The sequence below is a fragment of the Taudactylus pleione genome, unplaced genomic scaffold, assembly GCF_031769625.1.
Source record: "Taudactylus pleione unplaced genomic scaffold, aTauple2 ptg000758l, whole genome shotgun sequence".
NCBI classification, from domain to species: domain Eukaryota; kingdom Metazoa; phylum Chordata; class Amphibia; order Anura; family Myobatrachidae; genus Taudactylus; species Taudactylus pleione.
The window spans coordinates 7,004,457-7,026,479 of record NW_028285160.1 but is presented as its reverse complement, the minus strand read 5'-3'; positions in this window follow the sequence as shown (position 1 = coordinate 7,026,479).

The following is a 22,023-nucleotide window of genomic DNA, read 5'->3' as shown; positions in this document are numbered from 1 at the left end:
GCTCAGTATACACACGGAAGTCTATCCTGAGATGCATGCGGCTCAGTATACACATGGAAGTCTATCCTGAGATGTAGGCAGCTCAGAATACACATGGAAGTCTATCCTGAGATGCGGGCGGCTCAGTATACACATGGAAGTCTATCCTGAGATGCATGCGGCTCAGTATACACACGGAAGTCTATCCTGAGATGCGGGCGGCTCAGTATACACATGGAAGTCTATCCTGAGATGCGGGTGGCTCAGTATACACATGGAAGTCTATCCTGAGATGCGGGAGGCTCAGTATACACACGGAAGTCTATCCTGAGATGCGGGCGGCTCAGTATACACACGGACGTCTGTCCTGAGATGCGGGCGGCTAAGTATACACATGGAAGTCTATCCTGAGATGCGGGCGGCTCAGTATACACATGGAAGTCTTTCCTGAGATGCATGCGGCTCAGTATACACATGGAAGTCTATCCTGAGATGTGGGCAGCTCAGTATACACACGGAAGTCTATCCTGAGATGCATGCGGCTCAGTATACACATGGAAGTCTATCCTGAGATGCGGGTGGCTCAGTATACACATGGAAGTCTATCCTGAGATGCGGGCGGCTCAGTATACACACGGAAGTCTATCCTGAGATGTGGGCAGCTCAGTATACACATGGAAGTCTATCCTGAGATGCGGGCGGCTCAGTATACACATGGAAGTCTCTCCTGAGAAGCGGATGGCTCAGTATACACATGGAAGTCTATCCTGAGATGCGGGCAGCTCAGTATACACATGGAAGTCTATCCTGAGATGCGGATGGCTCAGTATACACATGGAAGTCTATCCTGAGATGCGGGCGGCTCAGTATACACATGGACGTCTATCCTGAGATTATGGCGGCTCAGTATACACATTGAAGCCTATCCTGAGATGCGGGAGGCTCAGTATACACATGGAAGTCTATCCTGAGATGAGGGCAGCTCAGTATACACACAGACGTCTATCCTCAGATGCGAATGGCTCAGTATACACATGGAAGTCTATCCTGAGATGTGGGCAGCTCAGTATACACATGGAAGTCTATCCTGAGATGTGGGCAGCTCAGTATACACATGGAAGTATATCCTGAGATGAGGGTGGCTCAGTATACACATGGAAGTCTATCCTGAGATGAGGGCAGCTCAGTATACACATGGAAGCATATCCTGAGATGCGGATGGCTCAGTATACACATGGAAGTCTATCCTGAGATGCAAGCGGCTCAGTATACACATGGAAGTCTATCCTGAGATGCGGATGGCTCAGTATACACATGGAAGTCTATCCTGAGATGAGGGCGGCTCAGTATACACATGGAAGTCTATCCTGAGATGAGGGCAGCGCAGTATACACATGGAAGTCTATCCTGAGATGAGGGCGGCTCAGTATACACACAGACGTCTATCCTCAGATGCGGATGGCTCAGTATACACATGGAACTCTATCCTGAGATGAGGGCGGCTCAGTATACACACGGAAGTCTATCCTGAGATGCGGGCGGCTCAGTATACACATGGAAGTCTATCCTGAGATGCATGCGGCTCAGTATACACATGGAAGTCTATCCTGAGATGCATGCGGCTCAGTATACACATGGAAGTCTATCCTGAGATGTAGGCAGCTCAGAATACACATGGAAGTCTATCCTGAGATGCGGGCGGCTCAGTATACACATGGAAGTCTATCCTGAGATGCATGCGGCTCAGTATACACACGGAAGTCTATCCTGAGATGCGGGCGGCTCAGTATACACATGGAAGTCTATCCTGAGATGCGGGTGGCTCAGTATACACATGGAAGTCTATCCTGAGATGCGGGAGGCTCAGTATACACACGGAAGTCTATCCTGAGATGCGGGCGGCTCAGTATACACATGGACGTCTGTCCTGAGATGCGGGCGGCTAAGTATACACATGGAAGTCTATCCTGAGATGCGGGCGGCTCAGTATACACATGGAAGTCTTTCCTGAGATGCATGCGGCTCAGTATACACATGGAAGTCTATCCTGAGATGTGGGCAGCTCAGTATACACACGGAAGTCTATCCTGAGATGCATGCGGCTCAGTATACACATGGAAGTCTATCCTGAGATGCGGGTGGCTCAGTATACACATGGAAGTCTATCCTGAGATGCGGGCGGCTCAGTATACACACGGAAGTCTATCCTGAGATGTGGGCAGCTCAGTATACACATGGAAGTCTATCCTGAGATGCGGGCGGCTCAGTATACACATGGAAGTCTCTCCTGAGAAGCGGATGGCTCAGTATACACATGGAAGTCTATCCTGAGATGCGGGCAGCTCAGTATACACATGGAAGTCTATCCTGAGATGCGGATCGCTCAGTATACACATTGAAGTCTATCCTGAGATGCGGGCGGCTCAGTATACACATGGACGTCTATCCTGAGATTATGGCCGCTCAGTATACACATTGAAGCCTATCCTGAGATGCGGGAGGCTCAGTATACACATGGAAGTCTATCCTGAGATGAGGGCAGCTCAGTATACACACAGACGTCTATCCTCAGATGCGAATGGCTCAGTATACACATGGAAGTCTATCCTGAGATGTGGGCAGCTCAGTATACACATGGAAGTCTATCCTGAGATGTGGGCAGCTCAGTATACACATGGAAGTATATCCTGAGATGAGGGCGGCTCAGTATACACATGGAAGTCTATCCTGAGATGAGGGCAGCTCAGTATACACATGGAAGTCTATCCTGAGATGCGGATGGCTCAGTATACACATGGAAGTCTATCCTGAGATGCGGGCGGCTCAGTATACACATGGAAGTCTATCCTGAGATGCTGGCGGCTCAGTATACACACGGAAGTCTATCCTGAGATGTGGGCAGCTAAGTATACACATGGAAGTCTATCCTGAGATGAGGGCGGCTCAGTATACACATGGAGTCTATCCTGAGATGCGGGCGGCTCAGTATACACATGGAAGTCTATCCTGAGATGCGGATGGCTCAGTATACACATGGAAGTCTATCCTGAGATGTGGATGGCTCAGTATACACATGGAAGTCTATCCTGAGATGCGGATGGCTCAGTATTCACATGGAAGTCTATCCTGAGATGCGGGCGGCTCAGTATACACATGCAAGTATATCCTGAGATGCGGGCGGCTCAGTATACACACGGAAGTCTATCCTGAGATGCGGATGGCTCAGTATACACACGGACGTCTGTCCTGAGATGCGGGTGGCTCAGTATACACATGGAAGTCTATCCTGAGATGCGGGCGGCTCAGTATACACATGGAAGTCTTTGATTTTTTGCAACAGAAGTTTTACATGTAAGTTTCTGGTGCAAAATACATCAAACTTTAAATGAGGCCCATAACGTACTTTATTTTAATTTTCTGTCATTCAAAATCTCCATTTGCCACTCTCAGTTTATTTCAGTATAATGGCTTTTATACTAAAATGTTTAACTAAGGGATCCACAACTGAAATATTTTAAGTTTATGGACAATATAACAGTTCTTCATAGCTGTGACAAACGTGCAGATTTCTAAAACAGTAGCCAATATATTTAATGGATTAACAAGCTGAGCATAGAAATACCGAACAACGGGAATCCAGCCAGCAAAGTGTAAACACATCACCACCTACATCAACCTGTCTTTACATTCACTGCTAGGAGCAGCTGTGTATATGAATTATAGTCCCAACTTCTAACAGACCCTTATCCACATTTCTGTCTGCATTGCCACCTGCTACATGAAGAAATCCATCAGGGTACACTTTATGGGCTCTAAAGCTTTTCACTTTTCAGACACATTACAAGCATTAATAACACTGAAGCCTATTTCCATTACAGTTCTCTCAGTTACACTGGCAAGAATTAACAATAATTATGTTATTAGAACAGTAATGTTTCTGCTTAGTTAAAATACAGCAGGCAACAACATAATATTAAAATTTCTTTATTGCCTGAATACATTTCGGGACATGTTATGTTGGTTCTTGCCTTTTAGAAAACAAGCTCTCAACATCGAATTTTTAGGATGTATTAAAGTTTTCATTACTACTGTATATGTGAAGTAGCAAGCAGCACTCCCAAATTCACAAAAAAAATGATTGCCGTAATGCAGGTGCCCCTTGATACATAACGTCCCACCGGGAGGTCAGTAAAACATACATATATACAGTACTAGTAAAGGGACCCGGTATATGCCAGGTCACTTCACTCTGCCCCCCTGCTCCACACCGCTCTGTACTGCCGCCTCTCTATCGACTGCTCCGCCACGTCCTCTGAGTGCTGCTTTGTCCTGATCGGAATCGGTATGATTTACCGCCGGACCCATGCCCGGCGGTAGGAATCCCGACAGCGGCATCCCGGCAGAGGAGGAAATTCAGATCGTCAAAGGTAAGTATATACTAACCTATTTCTACCCCCTAACCCTCCCTTAGGGGTGCCTATCCCTAACCTTCCCCCCAGTTCCTAACCCTAATCCCCCTCTAAGTACCTAAACCTAAGCCCCCCCTTCCCCACCGCCTAAACCTAAGTCCCCCGGGGGGGGGTGCCTAACCCTAAGTCCCCCCCGGGAACCCTAAACCTAACCCTCCATCTCCCCGCGGCTTTCCGCGCTCAGCGTCCAGAGTCCCTTCAATCGGGATGCTCGGCGTCGAGCTCCCGGCGTACAGTATGTCTTAATGACAGGCATCGGCACATCGATGCCTGTCATTAGACACTTGCCAGGATATGACAGTCGGGAAGCCGGCTGTCAGGATTAGGTCCGCAGGCTTCCCGACTGCATACAGTCTTGATCTGCCCCCTCTCTGTATCACACAGCCCCCTCCAATCTGCTTCTGTGTCCCACCCACCATTTCCAAGCCATACTTATTCCGTTCCCAATGGCCCAGCAGCTCCTCCTCCTCTACGAATAGTTCTGTTCTGCCTCCCTAGCAGTAGGAGCTGCTGGACGGCCGGTACTGTTAATACATGTTGGTGATGTGACAGACCTTAGCAGATATAAACATATTAGCTTAGTTGCAGAATTAACACATTGGATCTAGTGCGATCCTTTCTCAAGCTATCATTTTATTTAATTATATTTTATTCTATATTTCATATATATGTGTGTATGACCACACCTGGTGAACGCTGCAGATCTGAACTTTGTCTGCGGCCACATCTATTGATTTTTTAGCTTGCTGCGCATGCGTACCAGACTTTATATGCATATTTGCAAACGTACGCTCAGCTCAGAGTTCCACGGATGTAGCAAACCGTTCGTAGCCAGTGGCGGAACTCCCGGAGACAATGGAGTCAGTTGCCGCCGGGCGCCAGCCCTGAAGGGGCACCTGGCTACATTGTCACCCGGGTCCCGGCCATTCCACCTACTGGCTTCAGTCCTAACTAGTAGTAGATGAGCCGCTGGGCTGAGCGCCGATCAGCATCAGCGGCGCTCCTCCTCCGGCTTCACCACATCTGCACTCTGTCTCTGTGGTGTCTCTGGTCGCGGACGTCACGTATCATATGACCACCCGCGACCCAGTGCCTGCCCCTTCTGAGGAGCCGAGACTCCGACACACTGCTGCAACTTACTTGGCACCGGCGGCTGGCTGCAGGGAGAAAGAATGGCTGGGACCCAGGAGAGAGGCTCTGTGGGCTGTGGCACTGCAGACAGGCAGTATAAAACATTATAGTAAGTCTGCCTCAGTGCCTGTCAAGTGCAAGCCAGGCAAGCCCTATGAGGGTGGTTTAGGGTCGTCGCAGGGCGTAGGACTGGGGGGGGGGATTATATATTTAAAAAGCACATATTTTATCACTCAGTCATGTTAGGGCGGGTTATATTTAAAGATCATATCTTTTATCACTCTGCCAGTGCCATGTTAAATTATTTAACATGACAGAATGATAAAACATATGCTCATATCCCCCCTCCTAACATTACAGAGTGATAAAACATATGCTCTTTAAAAATATCACCCTCCCCCCTTACATGACAGAGTGATAATCAGGGGCAAAACTATGGTAGACAATGGAGGCCTGCCGTCGGGCGGCAGCATTGAAGGGGCACCTCCTCCTTTGCCCACAAAATATTCACCCCACTTAAGGCTATTTTATATGAGTGTTTTTGTGTATATGTAATAGATAGATTAGATAGATAGATATGCACAATATTTATTTTCCCTATTTTTATAGGGGGGCCACCAAAGTGTAACTTGCCTCCGGGCGTCTGGGATGAACTTACGCCACTGTTTGTTGCGGCTGTCTGGAGTGGCACTTGGATTACTTGTGACGCTGAATCAGGCCATATAACAAACCAGGGATTTATAGTTGTTGTTCTTACAGAGATAAGAATCTATACAAGATCACTTGTTCCACTTTCTCCCATCAGGAGACACATGAAGGTTGAGGGGCCACCTAATGAATGATGTCATTCTAATAGGAAGAGACAGGATAACCAGAAACATGAGCACACATTGAGCGCTTGTAGGACATACGAATAACACAGCAGTTATGTTTACAGAGTGGGAGCAGTGCGGAGAAAAGACTTTATAGCAGCAGGTATTATATTACAGCGAGACTCCGAGTCAGATTAAGTCCAAATAGAAACTGATGAGAGTCAACAGACTTAGCTCTGGAATTCATTCACTTCTCCCGGAAGATTCAAAGCTCGGCTCAAAAAAAACAAATGGTTAGATATTAGTTTTTGTAAGGTGACTTATTTTATACTGTTTAATCCTAATTAGATGTCAGTAAGGCTTAAATGTGTGCTGATGGTGGCGCACAGTATATCTGAGATATTTCAATAAGTTCTAAAGAGAATATGTTTGATATTATTAATATGGGTTTATGCTTAGATTTCCGATTCTTTAGGGCTTGTTCACACATGCATGTGTCTCGCTTCTTTTACCTGCATGTGAAATGCTGTACGGTAGAGATATTTAGATGTTATGAGAATTTTCTTTTTATCTCGATTCCATGCTTTTTTATTCTTTTACTTCCATCTAGCGAGCAGTTTCAATTACGTGCAAGCTTCTGGCGGCCTTGCGCGTTGTGCCTGAGAGCTTATTGGTAAGTGGTAAGTGTAGCACAAAGAAGGATCCCTGTTCCATTCAGGCACTGTTGAAGCAAGAGCCAGGAACTCCCTCAGCTCTTACGCTAAGTAGGTACAGGCAGAATTGGCCTACCTGTAATAACCCGATATGTGAGAGAGCCATACGAGCTGCTGGTGGCAGCTCATGTGTTATTGAATCTGCCCACTGCAGTAAATGGAATTTAGTGAACCTGCACGCTGTAAGGACAGGATATAGATTGGAAAATATTGCCAGCATATTACATAATATGCTAAATAATTTCATGAACACTTAGCTCACATGGATGGCCCACTTTGCTATTTCCTATTCTCAAGCACTTAGGACCTTATTCAGAGTTGGTCGCAAGCGCCGATGCACTCGTAACCGACTCGATGGTTTGGCCTGCGCACACGCAGCAGCCACACTGCGCGTGCACAAGCCCCGGAGCGACAGAGAAACTCTGTCGCTCCGGAGCTCGCTACCAAAGGGGCGGCTGTCGATGTTCATCGACAGCTTGCCCCATTTGGTAGGCGGGCCGGGGGGGTGGTTTCCAAAATGGAGGCGTTCCTTTACGAACGCCTACCATTTTGTGTGTGGCCGCACTGACATCAATAGTGATGTCAGTGGGGAGCTTCCTGCTTCATCAGAGCAGAAAGCTCCCTGGAGCTTACGAGTGCCCAGACCCAACCTTAGGGTCTGGTCGTAAGCCCCGATGGTTACGATGGTGATCACCATCGCGACCATCAACCTGGTCGGTCGTTAAGCTGTGGGTGGTGACCCACAGCTTAACGATCGACAAGGAGGCGGCCATTCAGGATGCAAGCGGCCGCCCTGATTCAGTGTGACCGCTTGCAACTAACGACCGCCTCTGAATGAGGTCCTTAGTTCATCTAGCAAATTGATAATGCTGACTTAATTTGTAAAACAAGGACAACCTCCCTAACCTCAAACGCCTACATCCCTTCAGGCTTTAATGTGTATGAGATTCACACCTAAAAGTTCTTTTAATTGTAATATTTTTACCCTTGTATAAATAAAAAAAGAAAAAGTAAATATATATAGATGAAAACCAGGGAGAATCAGTAACCCTATTTACTAAAGTATCAGGAATTAATGCACAAACCGATAAAGTATATTTCTTTAATCTAGAGAAGGGCCACCAACAGAACTCTTTGGCCTAAGTGATCCTGCATCCTACCCCTTCCAGACTTTTCACAAATCTGTAGACAATAGCAGTGCACCTAGGGTTAGTGTGAGCTCGCTGACCAATAGGAAGCATTTAGTCCATGCAGTCAGTTTCCCTGCTCACAATACGTGTCTGATGGGGCCCCATTCACCTGCACCTGATCACCACTGTTGTGGCCCGTGGCTATAAACTTTACTATCTCCACCCACACTCAGGACTTGATCTGTCAATTAGTTTTGTAAAATGATTGCTACTGGACAACTGTACAGCTATATTAATTTCTCTAGCAGTGCTATGTGATAAATGTGTTTGAGCATGTAACAATAGTCTGTGCTATAAGGGCTGACTGCCTCTTGTAATGAATGAGTCAACTGAGGGGGTGCCGTGAAAGTCCATCTAGTTTTTCTCCAACTCACATCAGCTGGAGATTCCTGTAGCAAATGTCTTAACATCATTAGTAAATACTGTCATATACTGTCTGGCTTTCCCCAGAGTTCTTTTGATCATCTTGAACTGGGGCACCTCACTATTTGGCTGTATAAATATTTATTTTGGCTTGTAACGCTCCTTCACCCTGCTGAGTCATCTCAGTCAGTCATTTTTGTTCAATTGAGCTGTGAGATATTGGATTCTGAGACTTAATGACAAACACACTGCTACTGAGTACCAAGAGTACCAAGAGTTTGATGCAAGTGCCGAGTGCTTAATGCATAGAGAATTCAGTGGTTGGAGTGCCTTAAACATGTTTGTGGTCCAATCTTCTATAGATGTGGATTTAAATATTTGTGGTGGTTCATTTTTGTCCTTTGCAGTTGGAGTTCATGCCATACATCTTGGAAGAACATTTCCCCATTCACCTATGTTTTAAAAATGACTATAAAGCATGGTTATACCTAGCAATGTGTGAACAGTGCTGCTGCCCAGGGTGCATAACCCTTGGGGGGGGGGCAACACCATTGCTGCCCCCCAGCACCTGCACATCTATTTGCTTTGCCTGGTGCCCGGAGCAGCACCCTTAGCCAGTAGAGCTGCCCAGAGCGCAAGAACCCTGCAGCTTGTAGAGTCACCCAAAGCGTTCAAAGGATGAACCAGACAGTGCTCTTCTTCCTTGTATAGGTGGCCCCTACCCCCTAGTGTGATGTCATGTTCTGAAAATCACTCTGCTCCAGCACTGCTATAAAGTGTTTGCTGGGTGAGCATAGATGGCTGTGTTTTATATATTTTTTTTAGAACATCTTTTTAATTTGAATAGTGAACAATACTGTATTCCAAGTTTGGTTATTGCCTTTGGATTCCGAGATTTGCTGATCACATTACAAACGTCTTCGAAAGTAACCATTTAAGCCCAAACATTTCCGAGCCAGTTTGCATTGCTCTAATTTAGCTGAATTTCTTCGTCTAAAGTGAGGACAAATCCAATGCGTTTCCAATATTCGTGAAACTGTTTTGCTTTTGAAACAATCAAGCATCCCTATTGGTAAATATTCAGATACTGGGCAGTCATGTCAATGTGAAAGTGTTAGCCATTGCTTGGCCTGGGTAAGATATGTATATAAGGAAACAATAGTGATCAGTGCTAGATTTTGCTTTTAGGTTCTGCACCTTTGGATTGCATGTGCGAGTCATAAAACAAGGGAACTTATGCAAGTAAGCTAACAAAAAATATAAATACCTAAAAAAAATTGTAAAGTCTTAAAACGAGCAAAGCATTCTGGGCCACTATGTAGCTTTTATAATGAGAACATTAAAAAGAGAAATTCTCAATTTACTTTGCAGCCAGTCCATTTGCATCCTGGCATATTTCTCTTATATTCTTTTTCATTTTCATTTCACAAGCTGATATTTCCATAGTAAAAATGTTCTTTTCTTCTATCACTAAATGTAATATGCGTGATACATTAGACTTGGATGTTAGGGCCAGCTCCTTCATTAGAATGTCTTACTGGAAGCTGCTATTATGAGACATGTTTTCTCACTTTCTTGTCTGTTAGAGAAGGCATACAATTCCATAGCCGGATTATTGCTCTCAGTAATGAAGTGATAACTGCTAAACATTTACAGTGTTGTGCCCATTCCTATCAATGTGAAGGATAAAATAAAACTTAAATGTCAAACGCAGACACAATTCCTGTTTCTTTGCCAAATTGTAACCATTTAAACAGCACCTTCCCTCATGAACTTTTCAGATTCAGAAATGTAACAATTATCTCTGTCCTCCATCAAATAGCAATCTTTCCCTGATGGCAGCATTATTTGTTGATAAGGATTGTGACTCGACGTAGTAGAAAGATCGAACATTCCAGTGTTTCTTTATGCCGGGTACACACTTGTCAATATATTGTTCGTTCAGTTGACGAACGATATATCGCGTGTGCATCATCGGGTCATTCACAGGTCAGCCCTACAGCACAGCATCTGTCTGTGTGTACGGGCGACCTACAGATTGCCCGTACCCTGGCTGCAGGGACCGCGGATACTGACATCTCATCAGGACTGCCAAATTTAAATGCCCACCCAATTGTGATGTCAGGCCAGACATATCGAGCGGCCGATTGGTAAGTGTGTATAGCCAACCAATCAGTTGCTCTGCTGGTCGATCCAACATACTAGTGTGTACCCAGCATTAGAAAGGAGGATGAACTTACTTTACTGAAATAATAATAGTCACTGTGATAGGGACCTAAAGACAGGAGGCAAATATACAGTACCACTCCAATTCATGAGAGGTGAGAAGCAGGTCTGTAACTAAGGATGTGCGAGCAGTGCCTATGGGGCGGCACCATTTCTGCAGAGTCCTTTGGACACTTCGGACACAAGCCCTGCATCCTGTAGAGCTACCCGGAGCATCCTAAGAGGTTGCTCCAGGCAGTGCTCATTTTCCTGGTGCTGGTGCCTCCGCCTCTTTGATGTATATCATGGCATCACATGTTTGGGAGGCAGGGCTGACAAACGGTAGAAAATCTCCCTGCTCTGGCACCAGAAAAGGGGGGGGGGGCTGCCAGGTTGGTGCAGCAGGGGGTGTGGGGACTGCTTAAGGGGACGGTGCGATCACATCATCACGGGACCCCCCCGCTGTATAATGCTGATATCACCAGCAGGGCTACGAATCACATCATCCCCCCCCAAGACGCCCACTTTCGTGGGTGTGCGTGCGTGTGGGGGGGCATTCCAGGAGACTTGCCTACTCTTGCGGAGGGCCAGGAGTGGCACCTGATTTTCTAGAGGCTCTTGGCAGTCCCGGGATAGTAGGCAAGTATGTTGCAAGCTCTAGCGACCCACTTGTGGTTGGCTGTTAGTGAACACACAACCGACATTGATAAGAGCATTCTTCATTGTTCTAGCTATAATATGCTGCTGTGTCTGTGTTTAAGTAACCTTTTATTATGTACATGAGACAAGAAGATGTTTCTGTCATATTAGTTAGGATTTTATAAGTCTTACTGCTGTCTATTAGTGCATGTATGTTTTGCAAACAAAGATAAAAGTTTAAAACATGGACATAAGTATAACATATACTTGGTGTACACCGGCACATATGCTGTTGAAAGAAAAATTATTCTATATATCTGGAGCAAAAATTATTAAAATATTGTTTTTTTTTTTAAATACAGAGATACCAAACAAGTCTCTGTTGTTTGTTGATTACGTAATAAGGAGTCTACATTCATGTCCAATTGTTTTCAATATTCTTGCAATCAGTTTATGTTTCTACATACTTAGGGCCTGATTTAGACCCAGTCGCTAGATGAGATCGCTCGCCCCCAGCGTATGCAAATCCAGCGCACGCCCAGCAAGGCAGGCTATTGCACGGCAAGGCGTTAGCATGCCCACTATGTCTTGGCGAGTGATCACTTTGTGTATGCAGATGCCCACCAGCCATTCATAAGACGCCCACTTGCGCACATCATCTCCAGGAAGAGCATGAAAACATTGGTACATCGAGCACCATCGGATGTGATTGCAGCGCTTGAGGTTGACTATACCTTGCTGCAAGCACTGCGATCACCTCAGTGTGACATACATCCAGATGACCTGTACTATGATGCTGCCTGTTAATTATGCACGCCTCTGAAACGGTATTGAAACACTCACACGCCTACGCTTGTACCTTCACTCCCCCGCTTCTAGTGGCCTACCCCTGTTACCACCCACAAATGGCCTCTCCTGCCACTCATTCAACTGGGCTGTCTATGCTGGGCAAGCGAGCGCATCCCGATGTTTTGCAGTGGCTTGCATCCACGCATTGCGATGCATACGCATGCGCAGATTCCATAAATTGTCCAATTACGAGCGATCGCTTCCTAGCGAGCAGGTCTGAATCAGCTCCTAAGGCCCAAGCAGTCACAGAGCCTGTATACACAGAGGGCTTATGCCCAAGAAGTCACAGTGCTTGTATATCATACATGCCTACTTTTGAAAAAGCGTTTCAGGGAGATTGTGAAAGCAGCACCTATGAGCGCGGCGGTAAAGTCGGCGTGTACTGCTACATCTAAGGGGCGTGTTACAATGCTGACACATCGAAATGTAAACGAGCCCCAAAGCAGTCAGTAAGATCTATTTTTTTATGAAAACACACTGATATATTACAGAAAATGCATGTACATCCATAGGGCTCATTATACCGTATAATAGACACAGTATAGTGGCTGTTATTGCATATTCTTTATATTAGTGCATTTTGCCCCCATGCTGTGCCCCCTTCTTGTGTGCATTCCACCTCCCCCCTCCCTGGAAGGGGTTAATGATTTTCCCCAGCCAGACTGTTAAATGTTAATGGGGCTTGTGGCCATTAGTGTGGCCAGACCATTAAAGGAGAGGGACAGTGACATGTGGGATGTGGGTCTGGTGGGAATACAGCCGGCATGCACCGGAGGCACAGACAGTGGACCAGTCCTGGATTGAGAGACACTGACCGTAGCTGCGCTGCCGTCAGCGCTGTGTTTTTGGAGGCAGGCTCAGGCAGCAGCGCTGCAGCTTTGCAGTGTGAGGGTCCTCCGGTGTTTAAATGACAGGCAGCCGCCCGAGAAGGAGAAGCCGGGATGGACCAGGGGAGACCAGCGCCGCCCATTCCTTCAAAACATGCTGGAAGCAGGCAGTCTGGAGGCAGGTGTGGGGGCAGATAAGCCTTCACTGCATACCCCTCGGTGCCAGTGGGAGGTCCGGAGACAGGAGTGGAGGCAGATCTAAGAGGACTTCTCTCAGGAGGTGGGGAAGCTAATATTCAAACCTGATTCCCTACGAGTCAGTGGGGAAGCCGGGGTTTTGTTAAACTTTCCGGGGTAGTGGGAGACTCTGCAGTGAAGCGGGAGTCTCCTGCAGGATTCGGGAGGGTAGGCAACTATGTTGTATATAGAGGGCTAAGGTCCAAGAAGTCACAGTGCTTGTATATAGCATGCCCACTATGTCTTGGCGAGCGATCACTTTGTGTATGCAGACGCCCACCAGCCATTCATAAGACGCCCACTTGCGCACGTCATCTCCAGGAAGAGCATGAAAACACTGGTACATCGAGCACCATCGGATGTGATCGCAGCGCTTGAGGTTGACTATACCTGGCCGCAAGCACTGCTATCACTTCAGTGTGAAATACAGCCAGGTGACGTGTACAATGACACTGCCTGTTAATTATGCACGCCTATGAAACGGCGTTGAAACACACAGGCATGCCTGCGTTCGTACCTCCACTCCCCCGTTTCTAGTGGCCTGCCCCTGTTACCACCAACAAACGGTCCCTCCTGTCACTCATTCAACTGGGCTGTCTATTCTAAACGAGCGAGTGCTTCCCGATCTGTCGCATTGGTTCGCGCACGCGCAATGTGATGCATACGCATGCGCAGAAAGCAAATATCGGCCAGCTACGAGCGACCGCATCCTAGCGAGCAGGTCTGAATCAGGTCCTTAACCTCCCCATCCAAAAGTAATGGTCAGTAAGAAAGATCCAATTAAACCTTAATCACACTTAAAATCGTGTTTTCTTTTGCAATCTTCAGTGCACCAGATGCTAACTTCCCAGTTAAACATAAGGCAAAGATTTGGAAGGAGCTAGAAGTTCATTCCAATTAACATCATGCTTTTTCTTAACAGAAGTAGTTTGCTGGTTTTCTTAGAAGACAGGCACCCGACTTTACCAATTTCATTCAATATATGTCAAACAACTTTCACATTTCTCTTTTAAAATGTAGGGCAGATCCTCACCCATTGTTTTCTCTTTATAAAAACTGAATTGCAATCGTATGATCAGTTATGTAATCTCCACAATTGAGAAAATGTTAAACTCCAGAACATATCATAATTGAATATAGTATGTCATCCAGTATAGATGATATATACCTGTGGAGAGAAAATGGGTATCTGTCAAACATTTTCAGGTCAAAGGCTTGAAGAAAATTTTCCATCAGAAATATCCAGAGGAATTTTAAAGGTCCCGAGGTCCCTCCTTAGAGGGGGAAGAACTGTAATGTGCATACCTGGTTAAGATTTACAGTTGTCAACTCTTTATCTTCAGCAAATTTTTAGCCTATGCAATAGTCTTGTGTTATGACGAGTTACACCTCAACTGGATCGCACCATATCCATAACTCCAGCCATATGGCCTAGTATTACTTAAAGCCTCATATACTTGTAGGATGTGTATTTTCACCTGGGTATTTTGTTTTATGGAAATACCACAGCTGACCCTTGCTTTTTCTCCTTAACATTAGACCTTGCCATCTGCTGTGATCTTTTGCCTATTTATTGACTACATACATTGCCTGCTGATTTGGTACCATTTTTACTGATGGCATTTGAGCTGGCTAGTTTGGCATTACTGTTCAGAGCCAATACTTGCAACACAAGACCCGGGGTTAACAAGTACTGGTCAATGCATTCTGTTCATAAGGCGTGCTAGACTTCTTTTTCTGGCCACTCACTGTCCGGGTCACTTGTCTTGGAAGGCTTTGGAGGAGAAGGGGGATGCGGCTATGGGTATGCAGTCGGAAAGCCAGCAGACCTAATCCCGACAGCCGGCTTCCCGACTGTCATATCCCAGCAAGGGTCTAAAGACAGGCGTAGAAATGCCGATGCCTGTCATTAGACATATGCCAGGAGCCCGACGCCCGGCATCCCGATCGAAGGGATGCCGAGCGAGGATAGCCGCGGTGGGGGAGGGTTAAGTTTAGGGTTCCTGGGGGACCTAGGGTTAGGCACCCCCCTGGGAGGTTAGGTATAGGCTAGGGGAAGGGGGGATTAGGGTTAGGCACCCCCAGGGGGGAGGTTAGGGTTAGGGACCCCCCGGGGGGCTTAGGTTTAGGCTGCGGGGAAGGGGGGGTTTGGTTTAGGCACTTAGAGGGGGGATTAGGGTTAGGTACTGGGGGGAGGTTAGGGTTAGGCACCACTAAGGGAGGGTTAGGGTTAGGGGGTAGAATTAGGTTAGCTAATACTTACCTTAGGACGAACAGGATTTCCACTGCTGCGGGGATGCTGGTGTCGGGATTCCAACAGCTGGACATGCGTCCGGCGGTAAATCATATTGATTCCACATCTATGGGGGAGACAAACTTACTTTTGGTGCATTCACAGTGTCTGTAGAACTAAACTACTCATGTGTAGCAGTTATCAACAGTTTCCTGAAACATTGGTACCCATGCTTGTGTACTATAATAGAAGATCTCATGAGTAAATAAACTGAACAGTGTGCACTAAGAATGCAGCTAGTGGTATAAATTCCTAAAGAGATTCTTCACTCCTCCACCAACTTATATACACACAAAATAAGGAATACCAATCCACCATCACTTTCAAATAACTGGGTATAGTTTTGCACTTCCAATTTCAGATGTTATTTTCCAAATCTCTGTTTCACTGGCAAATCTCACACCATTTGAATCCACTCAGATAGATAACCTCCTCCATGTTAGTGGACCCAAAAACAGAGTTAAAAACATGCACATAGTATAATTACATTTAATACCATAAGATAGAACAATAAAACATGTACACTAAAACCTTATAAAATGTATGGCAATCGCAAGCAGAATCCATTAGTAGTTGAAAAAATAGCAATTACCAGTTGATGGCAATAACTGGCAATGGGCAGTTCTTATTGCACATAGACAGTCCTGGGTCTACCTACTGGTCACCGTCCTGGCCCGTCTAAGCTTGATCATTAATCCCAGTCACTTCCAGTGGTGCTGTACCTATATAACTAGACCAGGTTCGCTCTATAGGGATGTTGACTCCAAATGTGGCCTTTTTCCCACTGTCCCATGAAGATATTTGCATAACTAGGAGCAAATATGGTGCCCATCGTGGCCCTGACTTTCTATAGGTAAAAATCGTAATTAATGACGAAATAGTACACCATTATCGACCACCAGGATGGCGTAAAAGCTGTTACCAGTTTTTTAAGGGACAGTGTATTGTAGTCAGGGACTGCAGGACTTTATTGTTGAAGCAGTACAATTTATCTTATGTAATAATTATTTCATCTTTATGGGTATCCAATGGGTTAAAGGCCATTGGCATCAAATAGATTGACCTATTTAATTATTCAAAGCTGAGATAAAGAGACTCTATGAATTGGGGACCTTACAACTGGCGAGACTTAACATAGATTTTGAAGTTAAGTGGTTTTTGTAAACAGAATATATAAAGATCTCTGTCAGGTTCACTTTGTGTCCATTACTGAGGAGTTTGTCACAGGTATTAGGTACAACTATATTGGTTTTATATGTGGTAATTATACATTTTGTAGAAACCCTCATGGCATTATTATGTATCTGATAGTCACAGCATCCTAAAATACAGCGAGAGAATAAAAGCAGGCACACCACTGTGAAAGGTACAGAGACCGGCCAAGTCTTACAGTACCTGTGTTTAAGCTATGGCGAGTATACAAGATGAGCTATAAATACAGGGAAATTTCACAAGCACTGAGGGTGCCATTGTAACACAGAAAACTGCAATTGGCCGGCCTATAATGGTGTGTAGAATGTCACTATCTCTAGACACCGCCGTTCTCAAGACTTTCGCATATACGCTAACCGGAAGTCATGTGACCATGACCCCAGTGTTGCTGATTGGGTTTTCCATAGGGACTAGAGACAAATAGAGATTAATAGGATACTGGTCCTGGACTTGTAGGATTCTTATTTATAGAGATCAGCTGTGGTGAGACCAATAGAATGGAAAGGATGGGTATTTAAATGTAATGTGGATTTAGTATGGCGTCCACTTTTTGGGCTGGCCTTGAGAAAGAACCGAATAGGTTTGGAACGTATGGGTGCAGTGCAGTACCACCGGAAGTGACTGGGATTAATGATACAGCTGAGATGGGCCAGATCGGTGACCAGGAGAAAGACACAGGACTGTCTATGTGAAATAAGAACTGTCCGTCACCAATTCTTGTAGTCAGCTGGTAATTGATATTTTTTAATCTGCTAATGGATTGTGATTGCCATACGTTTTATAATCATACTATGTACATGTTTTTTCTGTTTTTTGGTTAGTCCCCAATAACCACTAATGTGAGGAGGCTATCTACCTGAGTGGATTTACATGGTGTGAGAACAGCCAGTGAAACAGAGATTTGGAAAATAACATCTGTAATTAGGAGTGCAAAAGTATACCCAGTCATTTGAAAATGCTGGTGGATTGGTATTCCTTATTTTGTGTGCATGTAAAAGAAAACCTAGCTCTCTGGAATGACTCCCAGTATATCCATTCTGTCTTGCTCCCTGGTTACACGCTATTTGGCTTTTCCTTGTACTTACTGTTGGGTTCTAGACCAAGTTCCTGCCTGATCCTCAGTTACTATTTATCCATCAAGTGTCACAGATCTTTGCTATGGCTACTGTCCACTCTTTTGCCTGACCCTCCTATTATTGTATTGCTAGCATTGTGTATCATACCCCTGTATCTGTACATTACCATGCACTTGCCTGACCATTTTGCTACTGTCACTATTGTCGCTACATGTGCTGGTACTTGGAACGTGACTTGACTATACTATTTGTTTCAAATTACACCACCTGCTACTGTTAGAGATATGCTGTTCGGTTTTCCTGAAAAATTAACACACCCAAACTTTGGGGTTCCAGGTAGAACCGAGTCCTGGCTTGGATCACATTTGGGGTTTTGGGTAGAACCGAGGCCCAGCTTGGATCTACTATAAGTTCAGAACTCGGATTTAAAAACAAACCGAATCTCGGGTTTTGGATTGCATGTAAACATGTCCAAAGTACATGATTTTAGCTGTTTCTATCAATTTTAAAGAAATCCAAAACTGAAACAGAATCCAAAATAAAAGTTGAGGGTGGTTTTCCCAAAAACCATAACACCTGAGGGTGGTTTTGTCAAACCAAAACCAAATCATGAGGGTCCACGTACATCTATAGTGGTATCCTTCCTCCTTCCTACCCACATTCATCTACTGGGGACCTCCTTTGAAACAACTGGGTAGCAATCTCATGACACAAGAGAGAGAAGACTGCTAAATGGTCAGTGACAACCATGGCTATAGTTGTGGAGTTATTGAGGTCGCTGGTGCACAATACACTCACAAATTAATTTATGATAGAAAAGTTAACTTCAGATCAGTAAGTACATGGAATAATAAGACAAAAAAGTCTAGGAGCTAAAACTCTTAGCCAACCACTCAGTTTTTTTGTTTTAGATTTTTCTATTTACAAATACGAACATTTTAGCTTTTGTCTAATTTTAAGTTTGGGAAAATAAAAAATGGATTTTAAGGATCTTTAAATAAAGCTCCCTTCTTTTTATGGAGGATGTCACTTTGTCTGCTTTCCAATTTAACCAGTAACCCAGATAAATTAATTTTCACTTTAAAGTATTACCTTTCACAGTTAATATTTTAGTAAAAAGATGCAAAGTGCAAATACAGTGCTGCAACCTTTTGCTGGCAATCAGACTGTAGCTATCCTACATCTAGATCATCTTAGGAAATGCAATATTTCAGTGGTAAAATGTCATAGAGGATCATTTCATAATTTTATTCATAATTTATGTACAATACTTACCATTTGTAAATTAATTTAATATTTTGATGTATTGTTTATTAAAATGAATGTGTCTCATCTCTGACATAACTATTTATTTTTATTTTATTTTATTTTTCGAAATCCATGGCACAAATAAGCAAGACAACAGATGTTCTCTCTGTGGACAAAAGAAACTGAATAAGCTCTTTAATTGGCTTAATTTCCTAAAGCATTAAATGGATTAGACTTCCAGGAACAATGCATGACTGTTTCCAAGCAAGCAGAAAACTTGAGTTTTATGTTACATTTTACATGTCGAAGATTTTATATGACTACACATTATTACTGCAATCTTTAGATTATTTACTGATCATTATTGAAAATACTAATTCCAGGGGATATTTGTTGTATACCTCTTCTAAGAGTTCTATGGTTATGGTTTTGATATATTGGATAATATCGAAATTCACAGATATAACAGAATACATTTCTATTCATAAAATGTATAACAATTTCATAGTTGCCAACTCTCCATATTTTCCAAGTAAAGTCCACGACTTTAAGAATTGGAAATGTCTATCATTTTTACAGAATGACCAAATGTACAATTTAAATAACCTTTTTTGTGTATAATGTTGATTTTGTTTTCTCTATTTTCAAACGAACATTAAGAAAAAAAAAATATCATTATAATCATATTTAACAAATATATGTTCATTTGGGTTTGTAATGTACGAAGATTTATCTAAGCTTTACTGAATGTGATGTACTTAGGTGCAGCTACTTAGCCGTAAAACATCCCTGCAAAATAATTTTGAATATTGGTACCTGTGCAATTTAATCAAATTAAATGTTGTTCATTTACAGAATTATAGAAGGTTCAATTGGCTGGTTGGTGCTGTACATGCACAATGCTTCTTATCCCACTTTAACATGACAACTGAATGATTTGTGCTTTTTTTTTAATGTAGCCCCTCCCCCCCAAAAAAGAACTAAAAAGACACAAGTAATAATAGTGTATTTAGAGTACATCCATATGATCAAATGGATAAATCTCCAGATGTCCTAGCTCTACATCAGTAGCATTAGCCTTATGTTAGTTGTACACCAGATACGCTTATAACTAGGTCATAGGCACAAGAGTATTTTTTTACTTTTTTTATTAAGGAAAAACACATTTTCTGTCAGATTTGTTTAAGAAAACAAACAAAAAACCTCTATAACAGCCAGTGTAACAATATCATGTACAACTGAAAGCAACAACATATTTAATTCTAATGTATGCCCACAAAATCATATAAGTAGTCCTCATTAATTTGGTAACTGCTCCCCTAGGTGGGTCTGCCTCTGTCACAATCACACAAACACACCCTTTATGTACTTGAGCTGCGTTTGACCAGTCTTTCCCTCCCCCATTCCACCTCTGCCAGCAATAGGAGGTACAAGTGTCAGAGCTACATAGGAACGTAGAGGTCTATTTATCTATTTACTAAGCCTTGGAGGGAGATAATGTGAACAAAGATAAAGTCCCAACCAGCCAGCTCCTAACTGTCATTTTTCACACAGCTGTGACATGACAGTTATGAGCTGATTGGTTGGGACTTTATCTCTGTTCACTTTATCTACATCCAAGGCTTAGTAAATAGATTTTCGTGTTGACACGTGCAGTACAAATTAGATTTATTTTTTTTGCAAAACATAGTGCTCCATGATTGTCTGTTGAAGGGGGTATTCCCCAAAACAGGAATCATAGGAAAAATGTGGATCCTCCTTAACTTGGATCAATAATACTGACTGCTTGAAGCTTAAATAATTAAACATTTGTAGATGACATTTTTTTTTATCCTGTCCATTAAATGAACATCTCTTGATCAATGTGAAGTTTATGTTTCTCTACCACTCTCCATATTTTTACGCATACCATGGACACTAGAATACCCAGATAAGAGCAAGTATCAGTAACATACAGTCTTCCATGTGGGCCAGTTGTGCAATAAATTGTACTCTATTGTACGTGCCACAGATCAAAGGTGTATGAATGTATTCAGAATTGATTCAGTCATCCAATTCTGTGTTATTTGGGTGCATCACATGCATCCAGGGGACATCACATGCATGCAGGGGACATCACATGCATGCAGGGGACATCACACATGCAGGGGACATCACATGCATGCAGGGGACATCACATGCATGCAGGGGACATCACATGGATGCAGGGAACATCACATGGATGCAGGGAACATCACATGCATGCAGGGGACATCACATGCATGCAGGAAACATCACATGGATGCAGGGAACATCACATGCATGCAGGGAACATCACATGGATGCAGGGAACATCACATACATGCAGGGGACATCACATGCATGCAGGGAACATCACATGCATGCAGGGGACATCACATGCATGCAGGAAACATCACATGCATGCAGGGGACATCACATGCATTCAGGGAACATCACATGCATGCAGGGAACATCACATGGATGCGGGGAACATCACATGGATGCGGGGAACATCACATGGATGCAGGGGACATCACATGCATGCAGGGGACATCACATGCATGCAGGGAACATCACATCACAAAAAGGGTATTCAGACATATACGACTCAGAGCTCTGCAGAACAGTTGGTGTAAGACCACTCATGGCAGGTAGGTAAGAGCTGGGAGAGAGAGAGAGAGAGCGAAAGAGGAAGCAGTGAGTCTGCGGAGAACTGGTGTGAATGCAATAATGGAGTAAATGGAGAGGAGCACACAGTATCAAAAATGGAGTCAGAAACA